We start from the raw sequence: 17,127 nt of genomic DNA on the forward strand, positions 1-17,127 counted from the left end.
TATCAAAGTCAGAAACGTGATGGTATGCATTTCTCCGCCTTACACGAGGCATCACAACAACGTTTCACCGAGCGAGGTGGCGCAGTGGTTAGACACTGGACTCGCATTCGGGAGGACGACGGTTCAATCCCGCGTCCGGCCATTCAGATTTAGGTTTTCCGTGATTTCCCTAAATCGCTCCAGGCAAATGCCGGGATGGTTCCTTTCAAAGTGCACGGCCGACTTCCTTCCCCGTCCTTCCCTAATCCGATGAGACCGATGACTTCGCCGTCTGGTCTCCTTCCCCGAAACAACCAACCCACCAACCAACCAACCAACAACGTTTCACCCGCCAACGCCGGTCAACTGCTGTTTGTGTATGAGAAATTGGTTGGAAACTTTCCTCATGTCAGCACGTTGTAGGTTTCGCCACTGGCGCCAACCTTCTGTGAATGCTCTGAAAAGCTAATCATTTGCGCATCACAGCATCTTCTTTCTGTCGGTTAAATTTCGCGTCTGTAGCACGTCATCTTCGTGGTTAGCAATTTTAATGGCCAGTAGTGTATAAGAGGCGGTCAAAATTTTCCATCTGAGGGGGTTGCTGCAGCGTAGCGCGACTCTGCTGCGGGTAAATTGGTACCGACATGTCTTTCCGACGTGCGAGCGGTAAATGCGAAAGCCAGATTGTGACGACGTTATTATCTAACGCGTCCAAACACGACTAAAGTGCTGTTATTCTTTTCTTCGCTGGCTAAGGGCAAACACTGGTGGGCATTGTAATCTTACCCACCCACACATCACCATTTAATATCTCTTAGTCTCTTCATTAATTTCAAAAGCTTCGAGAGGCGTAAGATATACAAAAGAAAAAGTTTTTACTTATCTTCATTTTCTCTCCTTGTTGTTGGCTGCAGTTATTGCGTCTAGGGGTACATTCTTACGGCTGAAATTTTGATTTATTACTTTGTCGGTTCCTGATGACTAAATAACTAATCAAGATTTGCCTGTATTATTCTTCGTCACATTTTTCAATATAACACCTTCTTTTCAATTTCCACTTTATCGCACCAAAAATGACACTACTGGCCAAAAAAATTGCTGCACCACGAATATGACGTGCTACAGACGTGAAATTTAACCGACACGAAGAAGATGCTGTAATATGCAAATGATCAGCTTTTCAGAGCATTCACACAAGGTTGGCGCCGGTGGCGACACCTACAACGTGCTGACACGAGGAAAGTTTCCAACCGATTTCTCATACACAAACAGCAGTTGACAGGCGTTGCCTGGTGAAACGGTGTTGTGTTGTCTCGTGTAAGAAGGAGAAATGCGTACCATCACGTTTCCGACTTTGATAAAGGTCGGATTGTAGCCTATCGCGATTGCGGTTTATCGTATCGCGACATTGCTGCTCTCGTTGGTCGAGATCCAATGACTGTTAGCACAATATGGAATCGGTGGGTTCAGGAGGGTAATACGGAATGCCGTGCTGGATCCCAACGGCCTCGTATCACTAGCAGTCGAGATGACAGGCATCATATCCGCATGGCTGTAACGGATCGTGCAGCCACGCCTCGATCCCTGAGTCAACAAATACAAAATTAAAACAATAATTGTATATATCTTTTATGTTTATGCGTGTAAACTCTGTTTGGAACGAAAATAATAGCTTTAGTTACATGAAAGCGCATAAGTTGCGTGATCAGCTAATTTTTATTCCTTATAAAATGCGATTTATATTCTACAAGGATGTAAAATACACTAACTCCAAATAAAGAACGGTTCTAATCTTGTGCAAAATAAATAAATAAATAAATAAAAATAAGAGTGAGAGAGAGAGAGGGAGAGGGAAAGAGAGAATTCGTCGAATTCCAATTCCTCTCACATTCCTTTATGTTTCTTTACCAACGCTACCATTACTACCGGTAATTGTACTATTTACTACGTCACTTACATATTGTACCAAAACTACCGAACCATTGTTTTGGCAGGGCGCAACTCAAAATTATCCACGAACAACGTCACGCTGCGTCGCTTTCCTATCACGAATTGTAGCATTTAAAAATGAAAGGGGGAAACATTTTAAAGAACGGATGTGTCTGTAAAGTCTGAAATGTCCAAGGTGGAGCGCCGGTGACGCAGCTAGCGACGTAATGACACGTGCGGTGTGTAGCAGGGCGACCTCTGGCTTAGCCGTCCACGCATTCTCCGATGACCTCTGCGGGTAATTTCTGTGACGCGGAGCAGTCGTGGGCTTCAGAAATCCCCGCTCTTGTACGGCGTGGCTCATCAATAAACGACCCAATTTCTCACAACAAAACTGCCGAATAAACCAGAGCGGAAATTTCATCTCATGACTCGAGAAGAAATCCTAAGTACAGAGGTCTTAGAGTATTAAAAAGAAACGGAAAATGTTTTGTGGACTGATTTGTCTCAAGGTAAGAAAGAATAGAGTAGAGAAACATTTGGTGAGCCTTTGAATGATGGTCAAAATCATATACAGCAAATCAGAAGCCAACAGACAATTTAAGGTTCAATTCACATTTCTAATTTCATTCCATTTTTTATATTAACTTTTTTTTGTCAAGAAAGTACGCAAGAACAATGATGTCGACAGCAATTTTAAGGCAGACATTATGTATTCCACCACACACGTTCTCTTTCCTGATATTTTAAGGATCCTCTATCGAAAAATTTATGGAATTGAGAAAATGTTGGAACTTTTTTTACACCGTCGAGCGAAGATGACAGAAAATATGTCAAGGCCACATTACAGCAGACTGCAGGGTCAATACAACCCACCAGACAAATATCCTCTTTAAAATTCTATGATTCTGTGTTAAGCAATGAAATTTAAATTCTCTATCGTCACTTTATTTGTTATACATGATTTCAAGTAAATTCAGACGCTTGTCTAATGTTGCTCTAACCTACAGTATTTCTTACCTTTGGATAAATCATTTCACAAGACTCGAGATCAATTTCTTTCAAATCCTTTGCTATTTTTTAAATTTTTAACAGTTAAATATCACATCAATGTAACTTTTTATGCGCGAAACAGACGAACTTTTTGACCCGTCATTTGCCTTTCTAGCGTGGCTGATTCGAAGAAAGTATTTTTGACAATTAAACACTCCACTCATATAAGTTTTGATGTGCAAAATAGTGAGGTCTTGAAGAGATGAATTTTTTTTCGCTTCATTTATATAGCCAGCAGCAGCTGTTCGTGAAATATTTAGATTTTTCCACAAAATCACTAAATATTCCCGCAGCCACCCTAATCACTTTCACGCATGTGTTCTTTTTTTTAGAAGTAGACGTTGAAAGGTGGCTACACTGAGCCACAGCGCCAGAGATCGCTAGAGAGCATTGTTCCGCCGCCTCCACGGACAGTCATTATTGAGATGTGCTAGAAGTCAGTGCTTGTCCAGGACTGGTAGTAGTCAGTTCGTGTTCAGATGTGCTAGTAGGGAGTGCTTGCTGAGATGTGATACTGAAAAGTTCTTGTTGAGATGTGGTAATAGCGAGGCGGTGTGGAGCTATATTGTAATTATGAGAGTGATTTTGGTCAATATATGAAGGTAACGAAACTTGATTTATTTTTCATTATTTCCATGTTTTAAATAATGTGTCATTACAGGTTCAGTCAACAAAGCATCTGGCTTGTGTTCTTGGATTAGAGTGTAATTGTGGATCTCTTGAGTAATTATGGTATTTGTATTTTCTTTAATTAATTCAGTATAAATGTTATTTAAAAATTCTTGTGTTGTTGAAGAAGAACCGTGCCAGATGCGTACGTTGAGTCACACTCCCACACACAGAACAGTTACTCTTGTGCTTGTTGTTGCGTTGGTTTTATAGTTGCTGGGGACTTAATTAATTAACTGTGTTAATGAAAATTTCCATTTCATTCTTTGTTATTGTTCTAAGCAGTCAGATTGCGTAATAATAACAGTCAGGGCCAACCGTTACGAGACTTCGTAATCAGACAGACTAATACTAAAGCAGAAATTAAAATTATTTTCATTTCATTTTAATTAAGCCCCCATGCACGTGGCGACCGCTGCTTCGGATCGTCCCTTGGAATCTTCTGACTGTAAAAATAGTAGACAGTAGTATTGTCGTAGTAATTTGTAGTTTAGTAATTATAGTCTGTTTTGCATGTGTAGATTTGGTAATTGTCATTCTTATAATGGTATTTTTTCTCTGAATTTGATTTGTTGTCTTGTATACGCGTTTGACGATTTAGTGCAATTATTTCAATTGTTCGTTAATCGTGTTTGAGGGAAACATTTCGAGTGAATGGTATTGTTGATGATAAAGAGTCATTGTGTGTAATTTTCGTACAGTGACGAGTTTTGTATGTTTTGTAAATGATTACGCGATCAATGAAAAAGGCAAAAATGATGAATAGTGAGAATGACGAAATTGTTAACATGGCGAACTCGCCAACAGAGGAAAACAGTGTGATGAATAATGAAGTGGAAAACAATGTAATAAGTCGGGAAAATAGTCCGGAACCATTTCAAAATTTTTCTCAATCAGAAAATTCACAGAATACGAGATTAACGACAGAAAAATCTGGGATAGTATCGAACACAGATAGCTTTACTGCTATGACGAAGGAAGTTAGTTTTGCGGGAAATGTTAGGGGCGAAAAGAATTTTGAACCATTTAATACGGAGCAGTTGATGAGTGCAATATTAAATTTTCGATCTGAATTTAAAACACAAATGGGAACAATGGAGCAGTTTCGATCTGAATTTAAAACACAAATGGGAACAATGGAGCAGTTTCGATCTGAATTTAAAACAGAGATAGGAACAATTAAAACAGAGATGGGAACTTTGGGATCTGAATTAAAAACTGATATGGGAACAATGGAAACACGGTTAGACTCACTGGGATCACAGTTAGGATCTGAACTGAAAACAGTGGCAACACGGCTAGAAACAGAGATAGAAACAATGGAAACACGGTTAGATTCACGAATAGGGACATGTTTCAAAAACATGAAAGATGAATTAAAGAAAGAAATTAGAGAGGAAGTACAACCGATTTTGAATTCTCACAATAATAGATTAATTGCAGTAGAGATTAGACAAAGGGAACAAGATAGAGAACAGGAAGAAAGAGATCGCGTGATAGTACAAAAATTTTCAGAGTTAAATTTACAACGTGCACACGATAAGGAAGAAATATTTGAGAGAATCGAGGAATCCGTACCAAATGACAGATTAAATAACCTAACACAACAATATGAACAGTTAACTACCAAATGTGTCAACACTGAAACCCGAGTCGCGACACTTACGGAAGACGTAGGTAAAGCAGCGCGATTCGTCATGGGGACATTTAGTCAGCGCGAGAGCGTTACGGAGATGCTGAACAAGCTCCAGTGGCGGACACTTCAAGAAAGGCGTTACGCAATACGGAGAGGTTTATTATCGAAATTACGAGAGAGCACATTCCGGGAAGAGATGGGCAACATATTACTACCGCCCACATATATCTCGCGTAATGATCACAACGAAAAGATCCGAGAAATTAGAGCAAATACGGAGACTTACAAGCAGTCGTTCTTCCCACGCACAATTCGTGAATGGAACAGGGAAGGGGGGATCAGATAGTGGTACAATAAGTACCCTCCGCCACACACCGTAAGGTGGCTCGCGGAGTATAGATGTAGATGTAGATGTAAACAGAAAGAAAAAATAGGTGACTTATCGGAAAGAGTTGAGGAGATTTCAGATAAATTGACAAATCTTAGTTTACATGGGGACAGAGATTCAGATGATACAGCTCCATTACCATTTGCAGAAACCGAAGAGTACCAGGACATAAATAAGCATGTTGAAAATCAGGCAAAATTTAATGAACGCGTTAAAAAGGAATTTGAGGCATTACGAATGCAAGTCAAACAAATCGAAGGCGAAATCGTAGGAAAAGACAGCAGGAGAAAATTAGAATCACAGATAGCAGAGGGCTTTGAAGAAAGTAATTTGTTTCATTTACGGGATGCAACAAGAGAGCGCCAGGCGCGCGAACTTGACAATAATCGACATTCGAACTGGGACAGACGCGGTAGGTCTTTGTCGCCACGAGGCGGAAGCTTTGACTGTAAACACTTCTTGACTGTTCGGAAATTTAAGATCTTTTGCAATTCTAGGAATGACATACGTCCATGTTCATGGTTGGATCGATTTACGTGCGCACTTCCTCCAGATTTGCCACTGAGTCACAAACTGAAATTAATGTGCAGCTATTAAAGTCCTCAGGGGATTCACTACTCTAAGTGAATATGTGCCGTAGCGAGCATAGGGCCCCGAGCTGTAGTGGTGTTATTTCCCTTTTAGTTTTCTGCACCGCTGCCTACTCTTTCGCTATTCTTTGCATCTATAAAAACAACTCTTCTACTATCAATCTATCTAGACAGTAGGTAAAGAATAACCAGATTTGACTGTTTTACCCGAAAATGACTTTGGAAATTACCGTTTGGACTTACTATATTTTCTGCAGCATTCATTCGTAGTTTAAACTAAATTTTACCTGTTTATCTTCGTGACAATATTACTTCTTATGTTGACGACATTCTTATTGCTAAACGTTCTTGGAATGAGCACAACAAAATTTTGGATTCATTATTACGTATTTTTGCAAGAGTTGGCATTACTGTGAACTTTGAAAAATCTGAATTTGGTCGTTCTCAGGTGAAATTTCTCGGTCACATTATTTCTACAGAAGGTATTCTCCCTGATCCAGAGAAACTAGACGCTATTCGTAATTACGCTGTTCCTACCACAAAACGTGAGGTTCGTAGTTTCCAAAATTTTTGTGGAATGATATACTTTTAAAAAAAATTTTTTTGGAATGACATACTTTAGAGAAACTAACAGCTACATGTAAACATGCGGAGAGTACAAGGATACCGCGCCGTGTTCCGGCGGCGGCAGATACTCAAAGCAACACTGAAGTCTGCGCGCCGCACAAAGCAGTCGTTGACCGCAAACAATCGGTTCCTACGTCACGCGCCTACAGCTGATCGAGCGCTCAGTGCGAATGCACTGACAAACGTAAACAAATACACAGTCTAATTTCTCCGAATAAATTCTGTATAAAGCTATGATGACTTCATAAATTATGTTATTAACGTTCAGTATTTTTCAGGATAAAATATTTAAGACCTTCAGGTAAATTCTGTGCGTGTCCGACGTTAAGACGACTTGCTTTGGAGAAAATTTCAGGAAGAATGTAATTTCGAAAAAAAAAAAAGGTAATAAACTAAAAAGGGTAACTATTAATTGAGTTTATTTTTCAGGTAACATAATTTCACGTAGGTACGTACTTTAGACGTAATTTGCTGCTCGCGATTACGTGACTCATACTTTGTGCTAAATTTCATGTTCTATGAATTTACTTGTGAAGCGACGTGCTTGTGTACATTTACTGATTTTGACAATTATTGATTAATGAACAGTGTTATTATTTGTATATATTATGCATCGCTTGGCTGCACTGCTTTTTCATTGATGTCATATTTTTTTATTATGTGCCTGCTGTGCTTATTTATTTAAATTATAATTGTCACCTGATTAATTGTGCTGACTGTAGTTATATGTAAGTTATACTTTGTGATTTGTCTGCTTGCGCCTTCATGTGTACTTATTAAGATTACATATGAACATTTATTTGCTTATGTCGATGTGATGCTAATGACCTGTTTATTGTGTAAGGCATGTTTGCTGCTGTGCGTATGGATTGCATATTTACACATTTCTGTTTTGTTGTCATAACTACTCTTCAATCTAGTATATAGAAATGCTGATATACTGTGTACAAATATAGAGTTTAGGTTACACTGTGGTATTAATTATAGATTGTTCGCTTGGCAGAGCCTCGTTGTAGGGATTGTGCTGCATCCACTTGTTGACATTCTGTTCTCTACTGGTATATTTACTCGCTATTGCTTGTTTTGCTTACGCTCAGTGCCTTATATTTTTAAGATAGGAAAATGAACTGCTATAATTCGACGAACGACATTAGTACAAGAAACTTCATAGAAGTCACATGAGCTGAGGTTTTAGGGAAGCTGTATAAATTTATGTTACTAGGAAGGAAGCTAACGACATGACATACCGAAACTAGGTATAGACTATTGACAGTCATTACACTGCATTTTTCGTGAGCAATTGAAATAGGAAGTGACACTTGACACAAAAATACTCCACATGTTTGCTTCTGCTATGATTCTTGAAGTGGTGTACACACTGTGAAATATGATGATCATTCACACTCCGTAATCGTACTTAATTACTGAGAGTTAATCGAACTGAAGTCTGTTAGAGGTCATGTATGCATTTCTTTTATTTAATGATGGACAAGGAACCAAAATGTATCTTATAATTTATAATGAGTAGAAAATTTGGGTCAGATGGATTACACAGAGGTTGTGTGTGGACACTGTGTCTTCGGATTGTATGGGATGATGAATTGAAGTTGCACTAGGATTTTGTCTGTACTTGTTCGAGGAGACTGACTATAGGAAAGAGTTGTTATGGAAGTGAAATGATATTGGTGCTGAGGTTTATATGTATCGACGTATTATTGAGGTATTGAGTTTAGGTGAAGTTGATGATTATTAGAGTTTTGGTGGATAAGAGGTAAAGTAAATGAGGAGCATATTGTTTTTGTTGGTTTATATGGAACAAGGAGGATGAAGATGGCAGACTAGAACACTAAAGTGGAAGGAAGATTGTCTATACACACACTTGTTAAATCACTAAGCAGTATATACTTTTTTTTGAGAGAGGAAGCATGTGCATATCTTGGCTCACTGACAGTTGTTCAGCAACCGTACATTTTGATCTGGCTTGGCAAACATTGGTCTTGACATGATGACTATGACGTTGACTTAACTATTATTGACTGTTATACATTGCTGCCACTACTACTTGATACACATGATGAACATAAAATTTTGACAGAATTGCATTTACACAGTTAACACTATTCAATTACACAGTAGTACTTAATGTGGATGAAAGATGAGTGGATGTGTTTTGTGTGTTTTCCTTTCCTAATCCTACCCACCTATCTCCTAAATATTATTTTATTTGTTGGTAGTGGCTTGCACTGACACCCACAAATGTTATAGGTTTACTGGTATTTGTGTATTGTAATAGTTAATAGGACAATTATCTGATATCATTTGTGTGTTTGTTATGATTTGTATGTTTAATGTAAAAGCATTGTATGTGTATTCAAACTATTGTTCATGCCTGAAATGTCTGATTAGTGATGGTGCTGCACTTTTCAACATGATGTGTGACATTTAGTCATGTTTAATTTCTGCTGATGAACTGTGTGATCAGTGATTGTAAAAAAATTATGGACTGTTACTTGTACCTTTTCTACATGATTGGTGCCACAAGGACATGTTTAATTTCTGCTGATGAACTGTGTGATCAGTGATTGTAAAAAAAATTATGGACTGTTACTTGTACTTTTTCTACAATATTGGTGCCACTAGGACATGTTTAATTTCTGCTTATAAACTCTGATGAACAGTGTGATCAGTGACAGTGTATTTTATGGAACTGCTTCTACATCTACATCTACATCTATACTCCGCGAGCCACCTTACGGTGTGTGGCGGAGGGTACTTATTGTACCACTATCTGATCCCCCCTTCCCTGTTCCATTCACGAATTGTGCGTGGGAAGAACGACTGCTTGTAAGTCTCCGTATTTGCTCTAATTTCTCGGATCTTTTCGTTGTGATCATTACGCGAGATATATGTGGGCGGTAGTAATATGTTGCCCATCTCTTCCCGGAATGTGCTCTCTCGTAATTTCGATAATAAACCTCTCCGTATTGCGTAACGCCTTTCTTGAAGTGTCCGCCACTGGAGCTTGTTCAGCATCTCCGTAACGCTCTCGCGCTGACTAAATGTCCCCATGACGAATCGCGCTGCTTTTCGCTGGATCATGTCTATCTCTTCTATTAATCCAACCTGGTAAGGGTCCCATACTGATGAGCAATACTCAAGAATCGGACGAACAAGCGTTTTGTAAGCTACTTCTTTCGTCGATGAGTCACATTTTCTTAGAATTCTTCCTATGAATCTCAACCTGGCGCCTGCTTTTCCCACTATTTGTTTTATGTGATCATTCCACTTCAGATCGCTCCGGATAGTAACTCCTAAGTATTTTACGGTCGTTACCGCTTCCAATGATTTACCACCTATGGCATAATCGTACTGGAATGGATTTCTGCCCCTATGTATGCGCATTATATTACATTTATCTACGTTTAGGGAAAGCTGCCAGCTGTCGCACCATTCATTAATCCTCTGCAGGTCTTCCTGGAGTACGTACGAGTCTTCTGATGTTGCTACTTTCTTGTAGACAACCGTGTCATCTGCAAATAGCCTCACGGAGCTACCGATGTTGTCAACTAAGTCATTTATGTATATTGTAAATAATAAAGGTCCTATCACGCTTCCTTGCGGTACTCCCGAAATTACCTCTACATCTGCAGATTTTGAACCGTTAAGAATGACATGTTGTGTTCTTTCTTCTAGGAAATCCTGAATCCAATCACAAACCTGGTCCGATATTCCGTAAGCACGTATTTTTTTTCACTAAACGTAAGTGCGGAACCGTATCAAATGCCTTCCTGAAGTCCAGGAATACGGCATCAATCTGCTCGCCAGTGTCTACGGCACTGTGAATTTCTTGGGCAAATAGGGCGAGCTGGGTTTCACATGATCTCTGTTTGCGGAATCCATGTTGGTTATGATGAAGGAGATTTGTATTATCTAAGAACGTCATAATACGAGAACACAAAACATGTTCCATTATTCTACAACAGATTGACGTAAGTGAAATAGGCCTATAATTATTCGCATCTGATTTATGACCCTTCTTGAAAATGGGAACGACCTGTGCTTTCTTCCAGTCGCTAGGTACTTTACGTTCTTCCAGAGATCTACGATAAATTGCTGATAGAAAGGGGGCAAGTTCTTTAGCATAATCACTGTAGAATCTTAAGGGTATCTCGTCTGGTCCGGATGCTTTTCCGCTACTAAGTGATAGCAGTTGTTTTTCAATTCCGATATCGTTTATTTCAATATTTTCCATTTTGGCGTCCGTGCGACGGCTGAAGTCAGGGACCGTGTTACGATTTTCCGCAGTGAAACAGTTTCGGAACACTGAATTTAGTATTTCTGCCTTTCTTCGGTCGTCCTTTGTTTCGGTGCCATCGTGGTCAACGAGTGACTGAATAGGGGATTTAGATCCGCTTACCGATTTTACATATGACCAAAACTTTTTAGGGTTCTTGTTTAGATTGTTTGCCAATGTTTTATGTTCGAATTCGTTGAATGCTTCTCTCATTGCTCTCTTTACGCTCTTTTTCGCTTCGTTCAGCTTTTCCTTATCAGCTATGATTCGACTACTCTTAAACCTATGGTGAAGCTTTCTTTGTTTCCGTAGTACCTTTCGTACATGATTGTTATACCACGGTGGATCTTTCCCCTCGCTTTGGACCTTAGTCGGTACGAACTTATCTAAGGCGTACTGGACGATGTTTCTGAATTTTTTCCATTTTTGTTCCACATCCTCTTCCTCAGAAATGAACGTTTGATGGTGGTCACTCAGATATTCTGCGATTTGTGCCCTATCACTCTTGTTAAGCAAATAGATTTTCCTTCCTTTCTTGGCATTTCTTATTACACTTGTAGTCATTGATGCAACCACTGACTTATGATCACTGATACCCTCTTCTACATTCACGGAGTCGAAAAGTTCCGGTCTATTTGTTGCTATGAGGTCTAAAACGTTAGCTTCACGAGTTGGTTCTCTAACTATCTGCTCGAAGTAATTCTCGGACAAGGCAGTCAGGATAATGTCACAAGAGTCTCTGTCCCTGGCTCCAGTTCTGATTGTGTGACTATCCCATTCTATACCTGGTAGATTGAAGTCTCCCCCTATTACAATAGTATGATCACGAAACTTCTTCACGACGTTCTGCAGGTTCTCTCTGAGGCGCTCAACTACTACGGTTGCTGATGCAGGTGGCCTATAGAAGCATCCGACTATCATATCTGACCCACCTTTGATACTTAACTTAACCCAGATTATTTCACATTCGCATTCGCTAATAACTTCACTGGATATTATTGAATTCTTTACTGCTATAAATACTCCTCCACCATTGGCGTTTATCCTATCCTTGCGGTATATATTCCATTCTGTGTCTAGGATTTCGTTACTGTTCACTTCCGGTTTTAACCAACTTTCCGTTCCTAATACTATATGCGCACTATTTCCTTCAATAAGAGATACTAATTCAGGAACCTTGCCCTGGATACTCCTGCAGTTTACCAATATTACGTTAACTTTTCCTGTTTTTGGTCTCTGAGGACGGACGTTCTTTATCAACGATGATAATGTTCTCTCTGGTAAGCCGTCAGGTATTTTATCGTTTCGCCCAAGGGGGGGTCCCTCTAACCTAAAAAACCCCCGTGTGCACGCCACACGTACTCTGCTACCCTAGTAGCTGCTTCCGGTGTGTAGTGCACGCCTGACCTGTCTAGGGGGGCCCTACAGTTCTCCACCCAATAACGGAGGTCGATGAATTTGCAACCATTATAGTCGCAGAGTCGTCTGAGCCTCTGGTTTAGACCCTCCACACGGCTCCAAACCAGAGGACCGCGATCGACTCTGGGCACTATGCTGCAGATATTAAGCTCAGCTTGCACTCCGCGTGCGATGCTGGTTGTCTTCACCAAATCAGCCAGCCGCCGGAAGGAACCAAGGATGGCCTCAGAACCCAAGCGGCAGGCGTCATTCGTTCCGACATGTGCTACTATCTGCAGCCGGTCACACCCAGTGCGTTCAATAGCTTCTACTGAAATGGTGTTACTTGTTGGTGTCTGCACCTACTCAACATTGTGGGTGCCACTGATGGACTGCTTCTACTGAAATGATGTTGCTTCTTGCTGTCTGCACCTGGTCAACATTGCTGGGTGCCACTGATGGACTGCTTCTACTGAAATGGTGTTACCTGTTTGTGTCTGCACCTTGTCAACATTACTGGGTGCCACTGATGGACTGCTTCTACTGAAATGGTGTTACTTGTTGATGTCTGCACCTGCTCAACATTGCTGGGTGCCACTGATGGATTGCTTCTACTGAAAAGATGTCACCTGTTGCTGTGTGTACCTGCTCAACATTGCTGGGTACCACTGATGGACTGCTTCTACTGAAATGGTGTTACTTGTTGATGTCTGCACCTGCTCAACATTGCTGGGTACCACTGATGGACTGTTTCTACTGAAAAGATGTCACCTGTTGCTGTGTGTACCTGCTCAACATTGCTGGGTGCCACTGATGGACTGCTTCTACTGAAAAGATGTCACCTGTTGATGTCTGCACCTACTCAACATTGCTGGGTGCCACTGATGGATTGCTTCTACTGAAATGAAGTCACCTGTTGCTGTGTGCACCTGATCAACATTGCTGGTGCCACTAATGGACTGATTCTACTGAAATGGTGTTACTTGTTGGTGTCTGCACCTGCTCAACATTACTGGGTGCCACTGATGGACTGCTTCTACTAAGATGATGTCACTTGTTGGTGTCAGCAACTGTTGACCATTGCTGGGTGCTACTGCTGGAACTGTCAACTTCTTATTCTTGGGCTATGGAAAGCGTTTATGTGAATATTTGTATAAACTGATTTTTGTGTATTACTGTTTGTGAAAAGTTAAGAGACTCTTACCTGCACATATTCGTCATTGCTGACGCTATTGATTGAACTGTTTAACCACATAATACTTGTGTAAACTGTTATGTAAAGTCATATGTATGACAGAATTTGTATTGCTTACTGTATTCTATATAATAGGTTATTGAAAGGTCAGTGCAAAGCCAAAATTTTATTTAGTTATATGATGTTTACGTATTAATATTATCTTTTATTTTTGTCTGTATTTTTTGACGAATTTGGTGGTATTTTCACCACCAATGCTGGCAAAAATACCATCAAATTCTAGCCGTGGAGGAAGGGCATATGAAAGGTGGCTACACTGAGCCACAGCGCCAGAGATCGCTAGAGAGCATTGTTCCGCCGCCTCCACGGACAGTCATTATTGAGATGTGCTAGAAGTCAGTGCTTGTCCAGGACTGGTAGTAGTCAGTTCGTGTTCAGATGTGCTAGTAGGGAGTGCTTGCTGAGATGTGATACTGAAAAGTTCTTGTTGAGATGTGGTAATAGCGAGGCGGTGTGGAGCTATATTGTAATTATGAGAGTGATTTTGGTCAATATATGAAGGTAACGAAACTTGATTTATTTTTCATTATTTCCATGTTTTAAATAATGTGTCATTACAGGTTCAGTCAACAAAGCATCTGGCTTGTGTTCTTGGATTAGAGTGTAATTGTGGATCTCTTGAGTAATTATGGTATTTGTATTTTCTTTAATTAATTCAGTATAAATGTTATTTAAAAATTCTTGTGTTGTTGAAGAAGAACCGTGCCAGATGCGTACGTTGAGTCACACTCCCACACACAGAACAGTTACTCTTGTGCTTGTTGTTGCGTTGGTTTTATAGTTGCTGGGGACTTAATTAATTAACTGTGTTAATGAAAATTTCCATTTCATTCTTTGTTATTGTTCTAAGCAGTCAGATTGCGTAATAATAACAGTCAGGGCCAACCGTTACGAGACTTCGTAATCAGACAGACTAATACTAAAGCAGAAATTAAAATTATTTTCATTTCATTTTAATTAAGCCCCCATGCAACGTCATTTCCCATTCTTCGTTTGATTATCAAACTTTGGACAAAGATTTTCCCTCCTATCTCTAATTAAGCTTTTCTGAATTACTCTAATTACTTTTAACTAATTAAAACCTTTTTAGCGTTCTGTACCCCAATCGGTAAAAACGGAATCCTTAAAGCAAAACTTTTCCTCCGTCGTTTAAGACCCCTTTTTCTCAGCACCTGGTCGAGTTGCTATTTATGTAAAATATCAAGGTCTACGGTCCCTTGGATGTGTAAAAAGTCGAAGCTATTGAGTCAACGCAGTCAAAAGATACGCCCATTTAGGCCTATATCACGTGTTTTGATATGCGTAAATTCACTCATTAAAACCTATAAGATACCTAGAATCATGAAATTTGGCAATACACAAGTAAAGGAAAAAAATCGAAAATTATTAATTTGTAATTATATCACATCAAAACAATGTTTTTTTAAATCAATTGTTTTCCGACTGTCTGTCTTTATGTTAACGCCCCTTTTTGTCAGGAATGCATAGATTTACGACATCTTACTTGTGTCGATATCGATAACAGGCAAAAATTGTCGAGTTTCTCGATTTCCGGGATGGATGAACTGTCTGTGTTCCTAATTACGTTTGTACGGAACCCTTGATGCGGAAGTCCGCATTTATCCCAACTTTTTTTACGCTGGTCAATTTGAAACCCTGCTTCTCACTCTTCGTTTACCTACGAAAATTCGGACAAAAGTCCATTGTGTAATTGCTACTGTTTTCCCTCCACTCAAACAACAGACCAAAAAGAAATAGCATTTTGCGCAAAACTTCGTACCTTTTCTTGAAGAGAACTGGGTGTCAAAGAAAATTCTGACACCAAGATTTGTCCCTATAGGATTGGCTCGATCTTGATAAGATTTAAAAGTGATAAGAAGACTGGCAACTTGATTTGAATGTTCAGAAATGTGTATTTGCAAGCAATGGAGCTTCTCCTTTTTTCAAAAAAAATGTTTGTTTAACTCCGCCCGAACAGGTGAAGATGGCGCAACGGTACCGACCTGCCACCGTGTCATCCTCAGCCCACAGGCGTCACTGAATGCAGATATGGAGGGTCATGTGGTCAGCACACCGCTCTCACGGCCGTACGTCAGTTTACGAGACCGGAGCCGCTACTTCTCAGTGAAGTAGCTCCACATTTTGCTTCGCAAGGGCTGAGTACATCCCGTTTGCCGACAGCGCTCGGCAGACCGGATGGTCACCCATCCGAGTGCTAACCCAGCCCGACAGCGCTTAACTTCGGCGATCTGACGCGAACCGGTATTACCACTGCGGCAAGGCCGTTGGCTGATAAATACCGGTTATTCAGAACTAAAATATCGGTCCGGTTTTAACCGGTCGGTTTTTCCCATCCCTACCACAAACCTCGAAAGTAATCGAGCCTATGAAGAAACATACTTCTATGTGAGAAAAAGCACCCAAAGCTACAACAGGAAAAACCTACCCTCAAAGAATAATTTGCTTGGAGAAAGAGGAACCACAGTATGCTTGACAATTAAGTTTCAGAACTCAGACAGTATATGTGAAACAAACACCAACGTTCAGTATACTTCCAGATGGCATCAAGATTGTTCTTGCTTGATCGATCCAAGCTGTTTTTGCGTCTTATTCACTGAATAGTTTTGCTCAAAAGTTTTAGGGGTGGAAGAAGCGCTAGCACAGCATGAAGGACGTTTTATAGCCGTGAAACACTGCACTGTGCAGCTGGTCCTGGCGGAGGTTCGAGTCCTCCCTCGGGCATGGGTGTGTGTGTTTGTCCTTAGGATAATTTAGGTTAAGTAGTATGTAAGATTAGGAACTGATGACCTTAGCGGTTAAGTCCCATAAGATTTCACACACATTTGAACATTTGAAACACTGCAGCATTTATTTCCTCCATAACTGCTCTGTGGCAAACATTACACATCATCATTATTATTTTTTAAAAATGGTTTGAATGACATTTACGAAATTAATAAATCTTTTGGATAAAAACAGACAGGAGAAACAATAACGACAGGTTATTTTCCTGAGACGTTTGCAACAGCATATAGGACACTAATCACACAGAAACAGCCACAATTCTTTATAATCTCGTTTATAATGCGCAGGTATGGCATTGGAAGAATTTACAAGTTAAAATTCATCCATTACCTATGCAAATACTAACGAAATATGGCATATAAGCAAATATCTTACTGCTTTCATTAGGCATTTCTACTTTATGGCATTCTTATATTCTTTAATTTTCGTGAGGTTCTATGAGGGCCTACATAAACAAAACGACTTTCACTTATTTCTATATAACGTTGATTTTAGACAAACGAG

The 17,127-nt window shown here is 39.9% G+C and overlaps 1 protein-coding gene and 1 pseudogene across 1 annotated transcript in view; both read right to left on the reverse strand.

The window, feature by feature from the left end:
* LOC126215349 (peroxidase-like) overlaps positions 1–17,127 on the reverse strand; it is a 389,248-nt gene that overhangs the window by 61,333 nt on the left and 310,788 nt on the right. The window lies entirely within an intron of this gene.
* Positions 15,991–16,108, reverse strand: LOC126215516 (5S ribosomal RNA; annotated as a pseudogene).

Source organism: Schistocerca nitens, chromosome 12 (genome assembly GCF_023898315.1).
Source record: "Schistocerca nitens isolate TAMUIC-IGC-003100 chromosome 12, iqSchNite1.1, whole genome shotgun sequence".
NCBI classification, from domain to species: Eukaryota; Metazoa; Arthropoda; class Insecta; order Orthoptera; family Acrididae; genus Schistocerca; species Schistocerca nitens.